This window comes from Oxyura jamaicensis, chromosome 4 (genome assembly GCF_011077185.1).
Source record: "Oxyura jamaicensis isolate SHBP4307 breed ruddy duck chromosome 4, BPBGC_Ojam_1.0, whole genome shotgun sequence".
In the NCBI taxonomy this organism is placed as follows: Eukaryota; Metazoa; Chordata; class Aves; order Anseriformes; family Anatidae; genus Oxyura; species Oxyura jamaicensis.
In genome coordinates, this window is record NC_048896.1 from 46,221,938 (window position 1) to 46,239,569 (window position 17,632).

General features: G+C 49.1%; 1 long non-coding RNA gene across 1 annotated transcript; it reads left to right on the forward strand.

Annotated features, from left to right (window-relative positions):
• Positions 1-13,883: 13,883 nt before the first annotated feature.
• LOC118166566 lies at positions 13,884-15,019 on the forward strand. Its single transcript, XR_004750583.1, has 2 exons — positions 13,884-14,573; positions 14,613-15,019. It is a non-coding gene; the product is annotated as an uncharacterized LOC118166566 (long non-coding RNA).
• The last annotated feature ends 2,613 nt before the right edge of the window (positions 15,020-17,632 follow it).

The window sequence follows — 17,632 nt, forward strand, 5'->3', positions numbered from 1 at the left end:
CCACCAGGCTCTGTGAGAAGTAGCTGATCTGTGGAGTGGACTTCATCTCTTTTGTGCCTACGTTTTAGTACTCATGCCTAGAGATGGATAGTTAATTTGCCCGGCTGCTGTGTTGACTGAGGATGTGTGGTTTAATACAGAACTATGGACAAGTGGCTTTCAACCTGTTCTGGGAGAATTAGTGGGTAAATAACCTTGTCTAAAGAAATCTGCCACCCAGTTTAGGAACTGTGAATCTAATTATTGCTTTCTGATATTCTGCTCTGACTTGTTTTGCCTTTTTATCCTGATTGTTTGCATTCCTAGAACTGATTTGCCTTTTTTGATGCAATGCCATGTGACCTGCTGATTAACTTTTGTGAGCAATCATAAACTCCAAGCTATGGCTGACTTGCTACCTTTTTATGCTATGCTCCATAAACATTCATTCATTTCTTATGATTACTGTGTGGAAACAGACTTTTACAGGCTAATAGACTTGGATTTGAACTGGATGAAGAGTTTCCTTGTGTCAATTCTTTTGTGTGTATAAGAAAAAAAATAATAAATAAATAATAATAAAAAAAAGAGGAATGGACACATGAAGGTGCAGACATTGACTTGACTTAACCAGGTCTCTGTAGTTATCCCCGCAGATGCTCTCAGTAGTAAACCTGGAAATACCAGTGGCAACACCTCGAGGTCATTTCAGTCGCGGTAAGAAATGCTCTCCCTTTAAACCAAACCCAAACTTCCAGGGCTCAGGGCTGGCAGAGAGGGGGAAGGGAAACGGGCTTTTCTTTAATTGCTTACTGCCGTGTCTCCTCTCCCGTAGACCTGCTTTCTTCATCACGCTGACACGCGCAGCACAGCCTCCAGCTGAGACCAATTAGGCAGCGCGTTCGCCTCCGCTGTGCCTTGCTTACCCGAGCTGGGCGATGCTCGCTGCCGCTCACGTGTCGGCGCAGGGGGTCCGGGGCTGCATCCTGCCCTGCCCTCGGGGTCCAAGGCCCCAGCCAGCGATACCTGGTGGACGTCTAGGAAGCAGAAGAAAGATGAATTCTCACATTGTAGCTGTTTGTGGCATCCCTCAAGAGGTGTGTGAGCTGACAGCGGTCGGCAACCTGCACGGGGTGGGATGGGTTTTCTGCAGGGAGAGGCAGCCAGGCTAGAAGTAGGCTGGCCTGATGCCTGCACACAACTACAGACCATCCTCCAATGTAAAGGAGCCGGCATCCTCTTTGCACGCCAACCTGATGCGTGTTCCAAGCATTATGCACAAAAATCACATTATTGCGACAGCTCACTGCAGGCCCGGGGTGTGGCTGTGATCTCGATCTTGCTGAAGGAATTGGATACACCACAAAGGCATGAGCAGGATTATTAGCTAATTGTTGTTTTTTTTTTTCCTGTTGCAACCCAGCATGTCTTACTCCAATAACATAAGCTAGAGTTGCAACAGTTGAAAAAAAAGAGAAGCCAGGGAAAGGAAAAAAAGTTCACTTGCCCATTCTTATTATTTTTTTTAATTTTAATTTCTAACTTTATTTAATTAATTTATTTTAATTTTTGCCCTTATTTTAGCTTCCCAGGGGGTGACCCTGCTGGTGGTTCCCCTGGCACCTGGCTCATGCCCTGGTCAGTCACCACTGCAGGGCACCTGCAAGGCGAGTGGTGCTCGAGGTGCGGGGCAGAGATGAGGGGGGCAAGGCAGTGGTGCTCTGGGGCTCCTGCATGCCAGCAATCCCACTGGGAGGTGGCACAGGGCATCAGCCAGGGGCTGCTGAGCTCCTTGCACCCCTGCCAGCCGCCCCACTCCACCTGTGATGCCCCACGCTGCTGTTCTGGTGCATTGTGGCTCGCACCGCCTTTCTCTTCTGCTTCATGCTAAAGCAAAAGGGGTTTAATTATTTATTACCGCCAGAAACTCCAGAAACAGAATTTCGCTTGTGTAAGTGTCTGGGAGTTTGTTTTATTTTTTTCCCTTGCCGTCAGTAACAATTCATTAATCATTATTTAGGAGATGTTGCTCTCCCTGCGATGTGTCGCCTTCCCACCGTCTCGGCGGCAATCTGCACGAGGTGTGGGATGTACGTCGCCGTGTTCCCTGCTCCTATGGGTCATCGCTGCTCCTTCAAATACCTGCTGCTTACATGTAGCCTGGGCTGGATTCCCTGCTTTATGTTGCACTCCCCTTTTCCCAATGCCCACTCCTCCCACGCTGTCACTACTACTGGAGGGGCTCCCCATCCCCCCTACCAGCGATGTGCCTCTGCCACAGAGCCACCCCCGGCACCTCCCCATAGCCCTAAGCTGGCCGCCAGAGCTGGCACTGGTCCCCAACACCGAGTGGCTGACCCGAGGCAGGGGACAAAATCCTGCCTGCTCTCCCCAGGATGCAGCTTTGCCTTGGCAGTCACAGCTGGCAGGGATGCTGGGGGAGGCAGGGGAGCCATGGGGCTGCCAGGGCTCTGCAGGAACCTCAGCACTGCAGCACAGCATCCCGGGGTGCAGCCTGTGTGTCCGCAGGAGCGATGCGCTGGGATGAATTGCTTCTCCTCGTCAGAGCCCCAGGGAGCAGTGGAGGGGGGGCCGAGCCGCAGCCCATCATTTTCCACCGTGGTGCCCATGATTGCACTAACCCAAATGAGCGTCGCTGCCGCTGCACGGGCTGCTGTCACTGAGCAGCACTCCTCTCCTCGCCCGATTCACGGGGCCCACCCTGGTGTTTCATCTTTTGCAGCCCCAAGCAAATCTCTAACAAGTCAATTTAACTGTGTTTCCCTTAACAGCACCACTGCAGAGTGCCCACCATTACAGTAGAGTGCCTGCCTTAGAAAAGGTCATAATTACTGGAAAGAAGGTTTTCTGTTCGGGTGCTGGTATTATTGGTGTCGCACGTGAGTATTGCCGGGCGGATGCAGAGCCTGCGCTTGCGCCTTTCTCCAGAAGCGCGTCCAAGTCAACTGCGTGCCAGGTGCTGGAAGCAACGGGGGTAGGAGAGGTGTGCCGGGCTGGGGAGCCGCTCAGCAGCGAGTGGTGGTGACACCCGTGATAGAAGGGGACATTTGTTTGCCTTCAGGGTGGAAGGGATGTGACACCTCTTGTCAAGTCCCATCTCCACAAATTCGGGATGTGAGGCAGCAAGGCAGAGGTCATGGCAAAAGGTCGGATGGCCGCAGCGCTTTGCATTTCAGGAGTTTGCCCCAGTGCTGCAACGGCACAAGAGCTCTGCATAAGGGCAAGCATGGCGAGGGGCTTTTGCACCATCCATAGGCTGCTCCCCTTCGCTCCAGTTGTCCTACTCTGATCTTACACCCCGATGAGGTTTTACAACCCAAGAGTTACTCAGCAGACCAAGCAACACTTCACGAGTCCTTGTCCATGTCGACGGTGCCTTGGCTGCGCACTGAGCTAGCTCCATGTGGGTTTTCACTGCACGCTGGGTTGGCTTTGGAGGCCTCTTTGAGAGGTGGTCAACCCCTCTGAAGTACTGGTACAGGTGTGGAGGCCCTCAGGGCTAAAGGGAGGAGAGGAGATGGATCAGGACAAACCGGGTGAAGGACTTCCATGCCTGGGGAGATGGCTCGTGCTGGCCCATCGCTCTGCCCCTGCACTGACTGAGGGTCCCAGGTCTCCTTCCCAGCCCTCCTGTGCCAGTGCCACCACCACAACCACCACCGCTGGTGCCGCCGGTGTGGCTGGGAGCTGCTCACTTCCAGCATTTGTGGACACATGGAGCCTGCTGCTTACCAAGACCCACTCGGCTCCTCTTTTCCCATCAGCAAACGCCCGCGACCAGCACTTTGCACCATTACACCTCCTTGGAGATGCAGAAAACACATAGGCTGTTTGTTTTCACATATACCTACCTAATTGATGGGTTGAGAAAGGGGAGGCGGGAAGGGAACTTCAGCCCTATTAAGCGGCGGGGAATTGCGTGTGTTAGATTAGAAGTGTTTGTATTACAAATACCGCCAGGAGCCCAGGCAGCTACGAGCCAGCTCTCGGCAGCCGGGATAAAGCCGCCTGCGGTGCCGGAGCCCTTTATAAACATTTGCATTGCTCCAGGTGCAGGGGAGGGTCGAGGCAAGCTGGGCACCTCAGAGGGGGCTCAGGCTGGGGGAAGCCTCCTTTCCTTTTCCAACGGGGCTGCTCCAGGCCGGGGCAGGGGATGGGGAGGAAAGAAAATGATGGGTTGTGCGGCAGGGTGAGAGCATCGGTGGGGTTGGAGGCTGTGGGCTCTCCCTTGCCATCTCCCGCTCTCAGCAGAGCTCAGCCCGGCCGCGTGCCGAGCCGGAGGAGTGTATGCATGGGTTAGTGATTACCTCTCCTCTATTAAAAATAATAATAAAAAAAGCAAGAGCGAGAGGTCCTTTAGCAAGTTATTGCCTTCCTGCGCCACACGTCTGTGTGTTGAGCTGAGACGGCTTCCCCTGCGTGCTGAGCTGGAGACAAAGAGGGAGCAGGAGCGAGCGGCGTGGGGGGGCTGCATCCACCCCCACTGCCCGGCCCCCCACCCCGCCACCCCGGCAGGGCAGGGCAGGGGCAGCCTGGTGCTCTTCTGCAGTAAGCCACAAATGAGGCCCCCTGCCCTCACGAAAAGCAGGGCAGCGGCTCGGGAGGTGAGGTTCAGCGTGCTCTCCAAAATGGAGAGCGGTGTGGGGCGCTGGGCTGCTGCACGCTCTGCAAAGACAGGGCCCGGTGGCGTGGCATCTGCCCGCTTCTGGTCCCCCTCCACCCCGAATCCCCGCAATTTGCTGTTGGTAAAAAAATAATGATAATAATAAAAAAATCAGGAAGGAGCTAAGCTCTTCCCTAGAAACCCAGCCATTAGCTTGCTCGCCCTAATACTTTAATCCCCATCATTGTTTATAATCGGGCTACACACAAGGTTATGCGCGGCACCGGCTGATTTATGAATATATATATATTTTTCTGTTTTAATTGAAACGGCAACATTTAGGTTCCACCTTAACAGCGCACCTTAAAAGATTATCTCGGTTATTTCACAGGCACCGAGCCGGCACTAATAGTCCAAGGCAGATATTGAAAAGCAGCACAGGGCCAGGCAGATCTATTAGAAATTCCCATCCACGCGCCTCATACATATTGATTTCTGACACCAAGCAGCAGTGAAAGCCCCCGTGGGAATAATATATTTAGCAGGGTTCGCTGCGAGGAGGTCACAGAGTGCATACAGATTAGCTACAGAGGACCAAGGCACTAGTGTTGGAGCCAAATGCTAGATTTTATATCATTTTAATCTGAACTTTTATAATCCTTTTAGTTCTTTCTCTGGCTGGCAGAGGGAAGGCTCCTCCGCATGGATCATGCATCTTTTTTTTTTTCTTTATTCCTCCTATAAATGTGCAAATGCTGTTGTAATGGGGAGGAAGGCACCCTTAGCATGAGCAGGAAGAGGCACAAACAGATTTGGGTTTTACACATAGGCGCGTGTGCACGTCCATATACATACAGATAGGTACGGATATGCATGTGTACGTGGATAATAATGGTCATTCCAGCTGGAGACATCTTTATTGGAAGATTTCCTTCCACGGGTTGTGTGTGCGTGTGCGTAAATCCCAGGCTCCGGCTTTAATGTGCAGACATAAAGGACTGCCGGAAGACCCGCTTTTATTTTATTTTTATCCCAGGGCTTAATTGAGCAGAAGTTGCATTTATGCTGTTGAGCCTCGGAAAGCGACAACTACAACAACAAAAATACCTAAACAGCTTTAATTACCTTTCTGCGAGTGCTGATGGGGAGGAAATGCCTGCTCGTTATGCGGCGAGGTGTTGTGACGGATCAGATGGAGGTGTCAGAAGGGAGCCAAGCAGGCGTTTGGGAGGCTGGAGCGATGCCAGCGGCACGGAGGGAAAGGTTGGGGTTGACACACTTTGACACCGGAGTGAAATGCGCTCCGACAACAAAGGAAAACTGGAGGTTTCAGCTAAACCCACACAAAAGCTCACTGGCGTCTTCTGGGTGATGGAAACATGGTGACTTCCATTTTTATTTTTATTTTTTCTTTACTTTTTTTTTAGGAAAGGGCCCCTGCAATTAAAACCAACGTGGGGACCCCACCGTGTTGGTGGACCCAGCTCCTCCACTGTATGGGATACATATGGGATCCTCCCTGGCTCGGAGGAGAAAGCTCATTTTAGGTTTGTTTGCTACTTTGCAAACCCCAAAATGGAGCAACTCAGGCCACCGAGGTGCCTGACGTGCTAGGAGAGGCTGCAGTGAAGACCCAAGTTTTTCTTTTTCTTTCCTTCCTCAGCCATCTGGATGTTCATTTCTCTGCCCTGTGTGGGTGGCCCTGCTGAGCTGGGCTTTTATCAGTGGTCAGCAAATGCAGCAGCGCACATCTCCTGCTGTCACAGGTGTGCTGCTGGCAGAGCACCCACACTTTCCACAGCCACCCAGCTGCAATGGGCGCTCCCAGTCCCAAGGGCGCTGCACATCTCCTGACTTTAAAGGCAAGATTAAAAAAAAAAAAAAAAAGGACAAAAATAGTCAGGTGCCTAGAAGACCATGGAGGTTGTCCTCTGAACCCTATGGTTATAAACCAGGCCTGATCTCCTTAGGGGTGACAGCTCTCCAGATCTCCAGAGTGACAGCTCTGGAGCTGCCAACACCTGCTTTGCTGTGGCTCCCATGGAAAACTGGCAGGGTGCAATCTGAATGCTCACCCTGGCTTTCAGTTCCAGGAAAGAGATAAAAATTGGTGCCCGTTGAGAAGGATCAGTGGGGTTTCCATGAGAAACAGTGATGCTCCTTGTGATTATGGGGACCTTGGGTCCCCTCGTGCAGCTCCAGCAGTCACTGGGGAGGCCAGTGAGACGATTTATGGTTTCATTGACCAGCTGCTCTTGGCCACGTCTCTGTCTTCCTGGGCATCCCCGTGCCCTCTTGCCAGACAGCACATAAACCTCTGGCACACAGAGGTGTGCCTGGGCTTCACGGTGTCAGGGCAGCTTTGGTTTCTTGCCTCTGCTGCATGCTGCTGGCAGCACCAGCAGGTCTTCACCAGGGCAGGCAAACTGTTTTTCCATCTCTCGCTGCTGCTGCTTAGTTTGTGATGCAAAAAGGCTCCAGTGTTTCCATTGCAGATCTGATAAGCCAAAAGCCCAGAGAGCTGCTGTGACAGCACGCCATGGCAAAAACAAACGTCTGGCCAAGGGTCCAAGAACCACACAGCTAAACCCACCTTCCAGAAAAAGGCAGATGGGAAATGCTGTAAGATTGGAGCTTTTTAAAATCAATGTGGCTTATGATATACTGTAAAACTCAGCATTTCTTGTGAGTTGTGCTTGGCTGAGCCAAGTGCTGGTGTTTTATGGATGAGGTTGGTGGCAGCTGCCTGGGCCTGGCCCAGGCCTTTGACACGTGGAAAATAAAGTGCCTGTGTTAGACCTGCCCTGAAGGTGAGGTGGCTCCGTCCAGCATCTGCCTGGAGCCAGGTCCCACCTGCAAAACCTGCTGCTTGGCAGAGCTGAACCCAAGGCCTGGGCACAGCACAGGTGTTGGCAAGGACCTCACCTCTCTAACAGAATGTTTACAAACCCTTAATTATCTCTGTCAAGATGAAGGGTTGGGTTTTATCTGCCATTATTGACTACTGGATACTTTACATTACGTCACAGCTGAAAAAAAAAATGTATGGATTGACCCTAAGTTTTTTAGAGGGAAGGGTGCATGATGCAAAAATGTTGAGGCATGGGGGTCTTCACAGCAGCTGCAGCTCGGTCTGTATCAGTAAGGATACGAAATGGAAAACCACATTTTAGGTTATGTCCCACCTCAGTACCACCTGGCTGCACTTTTTGGTTTACCACGTACTCCAGCCCAGCATCAGTCCACTTCACCGTCCAAAGAAGATTGCTGCTGAGAGGCTGGGACCTGTTCCAGATCAGATTTATATTGTTTTGTTTTGTTTTGTTTGTTCATTTTTGAAGATCGCCATCTAAGTAGCAAGCAGTCCCGGCATGCTGAGGTGAGGTCACTGCTGGCCCTCGGCCAGTCTCTTCTCCACAAGTGCCCTGTTTCCTTCTGTGTCTGGAGGAAACGACTTCGTTCACTCCTAAGCTGCGGCTGTCAAACTTCGCACTTTATCATCCCATGCTGGGACTCTCCTGCAGCCCTCTGTGGCTCCTTAGTGAGACACGGGCAAACCCTTGGAGGTGACACCAGGCCGCTGTTTCACCTCCAGGAAGGTTCCTGCCTCGCTGATGGTACAAGCCCTGTGCATTTCTTCACTCGTGAAGTGCCACCCTTGAGCTAGAAGCACACCTGGAGAGGTGCTGCAGGAGTGAGCTCATGGTGGTGGGTATGGTCAAGCAGCTCCAGGTAGCGGCGCTGGGAATGGGTATCAGCAGTAATGAGAAACTGTCTGTTCAGACCCCTTATCAGCTGCTCTCCAGGGACTGAGGTCCATCAGAAAACTACCTCTGTACCTGCTGCTTTCAAAGTACAGGCGGTGGGGCAGCCTGGCTGGGCGCAGGCATTTCAGAAGGTGCGCCCTGAGTTTGATGGGTTCTTCTTGCACCACTCCTTGGGTGAGTGGCTTGCTCTGTGATGGACAGAATTCCCTCAGCACTCTCACCCAGGTGATACTTATGCCCTATGTCCAGTTAATCTCAGATATAAATGGCCTGAGCATTCCTGGCATATAGATACAATCTTCTAAGCATCTCATTCCCAACAGACGCTTTAAAAATTGGCGGGTATAGCCACTGTTACCTAACAAAACCAGCCCAGTCTGAGCTCCCCAGAAGTATATTCTAGTCTTTGAGGAGCATGGTTTTGGTGGGAGTTTTGTGGGACTTTTCTTTAATATATGTATATTCTTCATTTTTATAGTGCAGAGCTCAGTACTGCTTCCATCATCCCCAATTAAACCAAATTCCCCTTTTTATTTTATTTTTTTTAAAGAAATAGTCTCCACTGAGGATTTCTCCCTCGTTAAGACGAGTCCATAGTAAATAGCATTAAAATCCCCCACACTAATTTTAACCTTTGAGGTCATGGGATAATCTCGAGATGTTCCTCCTCATAGACCATTGCTCTGGTGTGCATGAACAAGCTGACCCGTGCTCCTGCCTGGAGAAGGAGAGCACGCACTGGGGCTCCACAAGCACCTGCCCCTCAGCCCATGGCTTCGGAAGGGCTGCACCAGGGCTGGATTCACATCTGGTATATGATTAAAAGCATCTACACGTATGCCAGCTTCCTACTGTTTATACAGCTGGGTTTTAGCACTCGGAGCTTGTACTGGGCTTTTGTCTCATCATGTGGTAAAAAGCTGAGGCTTGTTGGTATTTCTTTTGGCACGCTACCACACAGGCTGGGATATCTGAAAATGAGCAGCGCCGGTACTGAAGGAATACCCTGTCCACATGGGCACACCGCCCACTGTGGTTTCAGAATACCACATCGTTTTATATACGCATATATGTGTTTGTTATATATTTCTATGCTTGCACACATCCATGCATTTCTGTGCGTATATACACATTTAATTTATTAAGCAGTTCTAAGAGAGGAAAAGGAAACATCTTGTTCCAATGTAGATTTACGCATCATCTTGTCTGTATCCGCTGCAGCTCTACCCTATAGGCAGTTCTCAGCTCAGACTTGGGTAAATAGCAGAAAACGGTGAAGTGTGGCTGCTGAAGAGCTGAACCCTGCTTCTGTCCGCAGGGGAATGCAATACGACATAACCTGTCCAAGGTGGCCTTGGATGTGCTAGAAAGGTGTTTTGAGACAGCAAGTAAAGAAAACAAAGAGATTTTATCAACAGGAAATACTTTTTTATTAAAAAAAAGAAAAAAAAAGAAAAAGTGAAGCTAGAATTTGGGTTGGGAAGCACAAAGTACCACATTATGTGGTTTGTGTTTCTTAGAAGGAGAAGAGTTGGTGATGAACATCAGTAAACTGAAAGACTTGGAAGATGGAAACCTACAAAAGGAAGACTGAGGGAAATTAGCATTTCCTTTGAAGACATGATCCTGAGGTCCAAGTGCAAGCCATTCCATCAAGAGAGGACAGATGGGAAATGTTGTAACAGGCCAAATAAACATAGAGTGGATGTATCCAGAGAATTAAAAGTAGATCGTGTCGCATACCGTAGTCAGTGAGCAGAAGAGAAATAGCATGGAGCTTCAGGGGTAACATGAGAAGGTCCAAGACATAAATGAGATGCAATCTGCAATGATATAAAGAAAAATATGTATTCCATGTCTATCTTAGAAAGGAGTTGAGGCAGCCCACTGCTAAATGAGGGGGGAAAGCTAGAAACAGGTGATGCCACGAAGGCAAAAGCACACATTATTTTGCTCCAGCCTTACCCACATCACCACTGAGGAACAATTTTGGGTGACGATATTCATCTCAGCAATCAGAAGGCTACTTTTACGGTGGAAGAAGAAGACAGCAGGATATCCTCCATTAGGCTGGATGTGAGGGATCTCACAGAAGGAGTCTTTCAGCTCTTGGCACGGTTATGCTGTGGACAACTTGTGGTGAGCAGGGGAGGCTCCCGAAGTCCAGGAGAGGATAAACAGAGTGCCTATCTTTGGAAAAAGGCAAACGAGGAAGCCAAGGAGCTGTAGATGAGCCAGTCTACTTAGCACATGGAAAAATGCTGGAAGAAATAATCAAACAAATTATTTATGAGCCTCTAGAATATAGCACAGAGATAAGTAACAGCCAACAGGGATTTGTCAGGAACAAATCATGTCAAACTCACCTTATTTCCTCCTATGACAGGGCAATAAGCCTTGTGCAGAGGCAATGAATATCATATATCTTTGCTTAGGGAGGCTTCTGACACCATCTCATGGGACATGATGGGAGAGGTGGCTTTTGGAAGGTCCCACAAGCCGTCATCAGAGGTGCCCCATGGTGGGACATGCTGAGTCCACAGGAACACCCTGGTCAGTGTTTTGGTGAATTGCCTGGGGATGGACAAGGGAGGGCAGAGGTGTCAAGGGGTGGAAAGGTAGGGAATCTGTGGGAGGGTAGGGATTCAACACACTCATGGGAAATTTTGAGGGGAAGAGTGAGAGAAAAGGCGGTTTAATATGGCCAAGTGCAAAGTGAGGTAGGAATTAAGGTAGGAATGAACGGCACACATCCTGGGTGAGGAGCCAGTAGCTAAGTAGGGGATCAACAGGAAAAAAGATCTGCCAGGACTTGAGAGAATCACAAGCAGCACACAATGCATGGTTGTGAAAGAAGCAGGTGCCTCGCCCTGAGAAGCAAAGGGGGGATCACAAGCAAGGCAGCCTCTCTGCTCCACTCAGGACCTCAGCTGGTGTTTTCTGCCCCATTTTGAAAGCTGCTTTTTGAGAAAAAATGTGCATTAATTGGCAGGATCCCAGCAGAGAGCATGGAGGTTGATGTGAGGTCCAGGGAACCCGTAATGTGAGGAGCATGGCGAGGTGGGGGAGTATTTAGGCTACGGAGGGGAAGGCTGAGGCTCAAGCCCGTAACAACATGTAGGACGCTGATCCTGTGTGGGGAGCAGACAGGGTGGTCCTGGGGCTCATTCCAGCCATCCTTTTGGGCTGAGAAGGGGCAGGTTTGCTCTCCTGGAGTTCTCCCCTCAGCCTGGCCTTGGCGCTGGGCAAGGACGCTCTCCAGAAAGCAGCACAGGCTGCTGCTGCCTCGTCAGCATTCGGGATGCTCTGCTGCCGGCGTGCTGAAACAAGCCCTGTGCTAATCAGCACAACGGGGAGATAATTAATTATTCCCCGCACCTTCTCAATGGAAATGTTAGGAAGGAGGGCTGAACCGTCCCCACTACCCCCCTGTAATCCTGTGCCACGGCTGGCTTTATTGGCTCTGAGGGGAAAAGAGGCACATTTGCCTTCCCGCTGATACCGCGTTAAGCACGCTCACTTCACAGGCGCGTGCAGATGAAAGCGTAATTGCATGGAAGGTGAATTGATTGCAATTAACCTCGGGACTTGGCCTCGGGCTGGGGTGTCCCACCTTCCTCCCTGGGAAAGTGCCGCCGGGGCACCACGCGCAGCTGATGAATGCATACATCATGGCGTGGCGCACACACCTTACCGGAGAGCGCGCATAAATCACGCAGGAAAACACGCACTATACCAAAATGATCAAATTAGAAATGAAGCACATCAATCACGGGATTACACCGCTGGATTGTATCGGGAAACATAAATTATATAGCAAGATCCCAGGTTCACCGAGAGGTTCCCGGCATAATGAAACGGGGCTGGCGTTGCTCAAGGAAAACATCACTTCACCGTGAAATGCGAATGCAAGTATCCAGTCCAACCCGCGTGTATTTTCGCAACATCTTCTGTCAAAAAGGATCACAACAATACGGACAGTTAAGCACAATAAGCCCCAAGGAAGCCTCCCCTGCTGAATCAAACAACGATTACACATTAAAAAGCATGTTCGGAAGATAAGTTTGTAAGGAAGATAAAAAGTCTCCAGCAGGGCTGATAGTTGGATGGAAAAGCTGCTCCAAAGGCTGGTGACATGCGAACGAGCTGAAAAAGCCTTGCTGCTAAGTGTGAAAAGTGGGAAGAGTTGGTTCTGCGGGCAGCCGCCTGATTTCCTATTGATGGAGAGCGCGGGGTGCTGGGGCTGGGGGTGCGTCGGGGCTGCTGCCTGGAAATGGGCCCAGCACGGGGCTGGCTTGCGGCAGCAGCTAGGCAATTAAAAGTGAGCACGGGAAAAAAAAATCAGATCGATATCCCTTACAACAGGGAGCCAGTGGAGTTCATGGGAAAAAAGGGGGAAAGAGATATTGAGTGCTGCTAGTTTGTGCCTGATCGTCCTCCACTTTTTTTCTGTCATTGGCGGATTTTTCCCTTGCCCCCTCTCCTAGGCTGTTCCTTCAACCAGACACAATCCAACAGAAGACCAGCCCAGGAAATCCTACTGTGAGCATCTCATGGGATGCTCAGCCCCCACGAGAGTGGGCTCCCTGCTATTTTATTCTGAGCCAGCTTGCGTGGGGACCTGGGTTGGTATTGTGCGAACATAAACAGACCTTTGAGACTTTTCGGACTGCTAATCCCTGGGAGGGGGAGGGCCACGCTCAGCCTAATAACCTAAATAAGTTGGTTAAAAGTAAATGGTCGAGCCTGCTAGGTGCGGGCATAATCATGTTACCATATGATCTATGCGTTTCATTAGCTGAGGCACGTGCTTCGCTATAACAAATGCGCGCCCGCAGGTGATGTGTGCGCTCCTTCCTGGAAGGCGTGCGTGCCGCGGGAGCATGTATGTGCTCACCAGCCTGAGCAATGCCCCCCACGGCACCACGACATATCACCGGGCTGCTGCCCACAGGGTGCTGCACGCCCACCTCCCCGCGGCCACCAAGAGCTTGATTCGGCAGCCACCTGGGATGCTGCATGAGCTGGGGGTGCCCGTGTCATCAGCCTGTCCCTGCCACGGTGTCCCCACCACTGTTGCATGCCCTAGCTTTCCCCCTCAGGGTTCTTGGCACCACCTCTGCCTTTTGGCAACAGCCCTGGCCAGCACCCCATGGCACCAAAACTGGGTGAATAATGGAGAAAAAGGTTTCCCACCTGCTGGATGGTGCCCGCCCTCCCCCAGCCAGGCTCTTTGCTGATTACGGTGTTGTTATTCCCTTGTGATGACATCGGTTATTACAGCAGAATACATATTAGTCGTGGCCACAGGACTAATGATTTGTATCTGAGCCTTCGTTTTAAAATCACTTCTCATCAATACATTCATTTTTATACACACAGCTTTATATAATTCATTACACATATTTCCCTGTACTGACCTATTTTGCTGCACCCTGCATCTATCACTGTGGATGCTATTCTGCTCTTTAGAAAAAAAAAACCCTGCCTTTTCCACTTTTCTGTTCATTAATATGTGCAGAAGCTTCAGTTACATGTGGGCTTTTTTTGGTAGTATTTTCTATTTTTTTCCTTCCACCTGAAAATAAGTTTTGATTCTGCAGAGGATTGTGAAAACTGAATGAATCTGAATTAATTAGGCACTCTACTGGTGCTATGAAGGGAGCATTTCAGTTTACCCCATATATGTTTTCTGCTTAGTCCCCCCCCCAAAAAAAAAAGTTAAAAATTAAACATTTTATAGCGTGTCATTCAGATGCAGCAGTCTGAAAGGAAACCATTTTTGATGGATCTAGTTCAGCACTGAATCACAGCTCCAAACTGGGTCAGCCGGGAAAGCCAGAGACCATTAGGAGACCTGAGAAGCGTCTGTTCTCTGCGAGGGGATGAACATTTTGGGTCTGATCCTTGACAAGCAGAAGATGGAGAGATGGAGTAGGCCACCAATTTACAGAGCCACAGAATTATCTAGGTGGGAAAAGACCTTTGAGATCATCCAGTCCAACCACCAACCTGATCTACCGAGTCCCATCACTATACCGTGTGATAAGCAGCTCTGATAAGCCTCAACAGAGGCTGAAGCAGCGCAGAGTCGGGAGCAAACCAAATAAAACTGAATTTCTCTGTGCCCAAGGGTGTGGTGTGGACCTTCCCCATGCCTACAGGGGTCTCGGGGCTGGTGGCTGCAAAGCCCAGCACGGAGTGTGCCGGGAGCGCCGGTCGGTGGTGCAGCCGCTGCTCAGTACTGCAGCCCCTGTCACTTGTGGAAATACTGCAGGTCAAAAAGATGGGAGATGCTCTTGTTTCCTTCCCAAATGGTGCCGTTCACTTATCTCCTTCTTCAGCTTTTTTCCTTGTCCTATTTTACCCTGGGCTCGCAGGGTACATCAGGATACCTGCCAAATATGTGCTGACTCAGGACTATGATTTGTGTGCTGGCTTCTCCACGCTCATTTGCTGACTGTAAATTTTTGTGTGTGCTCTGGGACAGGCTTTTTTAATTTTCTGCGAATTGCTGCATCCTTTTTCAGATGTTTTTGCTACCATAGCATTATGATTATGAAATGAAGTTCAAAGAACACTGGTAGGGAGAAGATAGGCTAGAGCATTGCTTTTGCTTATGGAATGACTGTTTTTTTGTAAAATAAAAAAAAAAGAACGGGGGGCGGGGGGGGATATTGAGTTATACAGAGACCACCACAAACCCCGCATTGCTCTGATGTTTTGGTCGTCAGCTGCAACGCCGACTGGAGATAAATCAATCTGCAGCAGCTGCAGACGTGAAATGGCCATAATCACCAAGGGTTTTCTGAAGGTGTGGAGGAATGGGGGAAGGCCAGGGAGGAAATGGGCCCATAAAGCAATGTTCCAACTTCTCCTGCCATTTCTATTAACTCAGATGCATATATGCAGTGCCTGTAGTTTGCAAACTTGATACGCTCCCGCCTGTTTCCAATCTATAAAAGTAATGCGGGCTGAAGGAGGCTGAGGTTGCCTAAATCCTGTTTGTTTGTCGCAGTCAACTGCTTCTTATTAGAACATGATTTAATGTGCTTGGCAGCAGTAAAACTACTAGTTTTATGTTCTTTTAATCTCAAATGGAAGCTAAGCTTGGTTTTCCAAAATGTTAAAACCAGCTGTGATCTAATATGAGATTCTTGAAGGCAATGGTGCTGGGTTTGTTTTGGAATAGAAAATCTTTAGTAATAGTGTCCCAGATTTTTGAGCTAAAGTATTTATAAAGAGATTTTTATTATTATTATTTATTTATTATTTTTTTTAAGCCATAATGAGAATATTGTATAAACTATACGTGGTCGGCCTCTTGCTGCAGTTTCCTTTACTTTTTCACCTTACATGCAGTTAATTTTGCAATATTTCTTCAGCGATTCTCAAAATAGCCTGAATTATTAGTCTGTTGCTTTTATTATTTTTGCTTTCAATCTGCAAGGAGCAGCCACAATTGGTTGATGATTATCTAATATTTGTCACAGGAAATCTTTTCTGCAAATGCACTTGCAATGTGTAATAATCACACCCTATTGTGGACCTATGGCCGCAAAAGGGTTGAGCAGCACACTCTGCACACCCATGTAATGGATGGCGTTTTCATGCCAAATGATTTCAGAGTGCTATCAGTGCCAAATATATTCCTGGCTTTAAATGCTGTTTTTCCACTCATTGTGCATGTAAGCTTTGCTTTCCTTGCCATATCTCGGTGTTTGGAATAGCTAATGACTGCTGCTGATGATGCATTTTAATACAGCGATGAGCCAATAACATGTATAAGGTGCTACCTGCCTCCTCTTCCTCCCCGCACATCAAAGAGCAGTCAGACAAAGGCTGAGGAGGGATTTTATTTCTTTGTCTCAGACTGGGTGATGCAAAAGCAAATATTGGTAAGGCTGGCAGAAGCCCACCAGGAGAAGTCAGGCTTTGTGTGGAAATGTGTGTGGAGGTCCCTCAGCAGAGGTTTGGATTTTGAAGACTTTAAAGCATAAACCAGGAGCAAAGCTTGGAAATGGCATCAACGTGATAGAAATTTCCAAGCGGTGTTTTAAAATGTGTGTATGGGCTGGCCTTCCTACCCTTCAGGCATACCGGGGGTGAACGGATGGAGAAAGAGGGAATGAGAGAGCACTGCACACCCACCAGTCATTAACACAGAGCCTCTCAGCCATTTCACAGAATCACAGAATCTCAGAATGTTAGAGATTGGAAGGGACCTTTCCTTGCAGAAACCACTGGTTTCTCTTGTTTCTTGCACACTTAGCAGTATGGAAAGGGTAAGGTGCCTCAGATCTCCTTTGGCAACCACTCTGACACATCATTTATAAGGACTGCTTGGTAAAACCTTGCTAAGTACACCTCAATACACTAATATCACAAGTGAATACTGATTCATGAAAAAATTTGAATAGCAAGCAACACTCAGAGGACAGGCTTTGGTGGGTCAAGTCCACAGAAGAGTAAGGAATAGGACATTCCCTGCCTGAATCTAGAGCACTTAAGAGAAAGATACCACTGAGATCTTTGTGACCAGAGAAGACAGTTTATAGCCTAGGACTTTTAGAAGTGTTGGTTTGGGCTTCTCCACCACTACAGATAAAGCCTCCATGTTCAAAACTCTCCTCTTGCTGCCCAGCGTTGAACCCCAGAGAGGAAACCTTCAGGCAAAGTCCATGCATTCTTCTGGTCCTCTGCCAGTTGGCTTCCCATAGGAAAAATGGCCAGTAGGTCACACATGGTTGGGGGTGAATGTCTGTAAAGGGCATTCTGGAAAGGGATTTCCAGTAATTCAGGGTCTCTCAAGGTTGTTGGTTATTTCTAAGAGGCTGAAGGGCTTCAGAGAGCAGCAGCTAAGTCTTCACAGCCAGAAGGTGCACCATGATCCTACTGACCATCACTGATGGTCAACTGTCCCTCAAGCTAACCACACTTCCTCTGTGTATTACTTTGCATCGCTCTTATTATTGTCACTAATTTTGATGCAGTGTCGACGTCACACGTACGTACTCCACTATTAGGACTTTAGCAAGATTTAAGAGGACAAAGCAGAGAAGTTTTGGGGCTGCTCCTTTTAAAAGCCATAGGGGTGCACCCCAGCGGGTCTCCAGTGTGTGATGGTGTTAGGCACGGTCCTTGCAATTGGTACAGCCCTCGTTGCATCCACTGGCCATAATGCAGCAACACCAAGAAGAGAGTTTTAATTCCAGTCACCACTAAGGTTGAAAAATAATATCAGTCCTCAGGACCTGGTCGA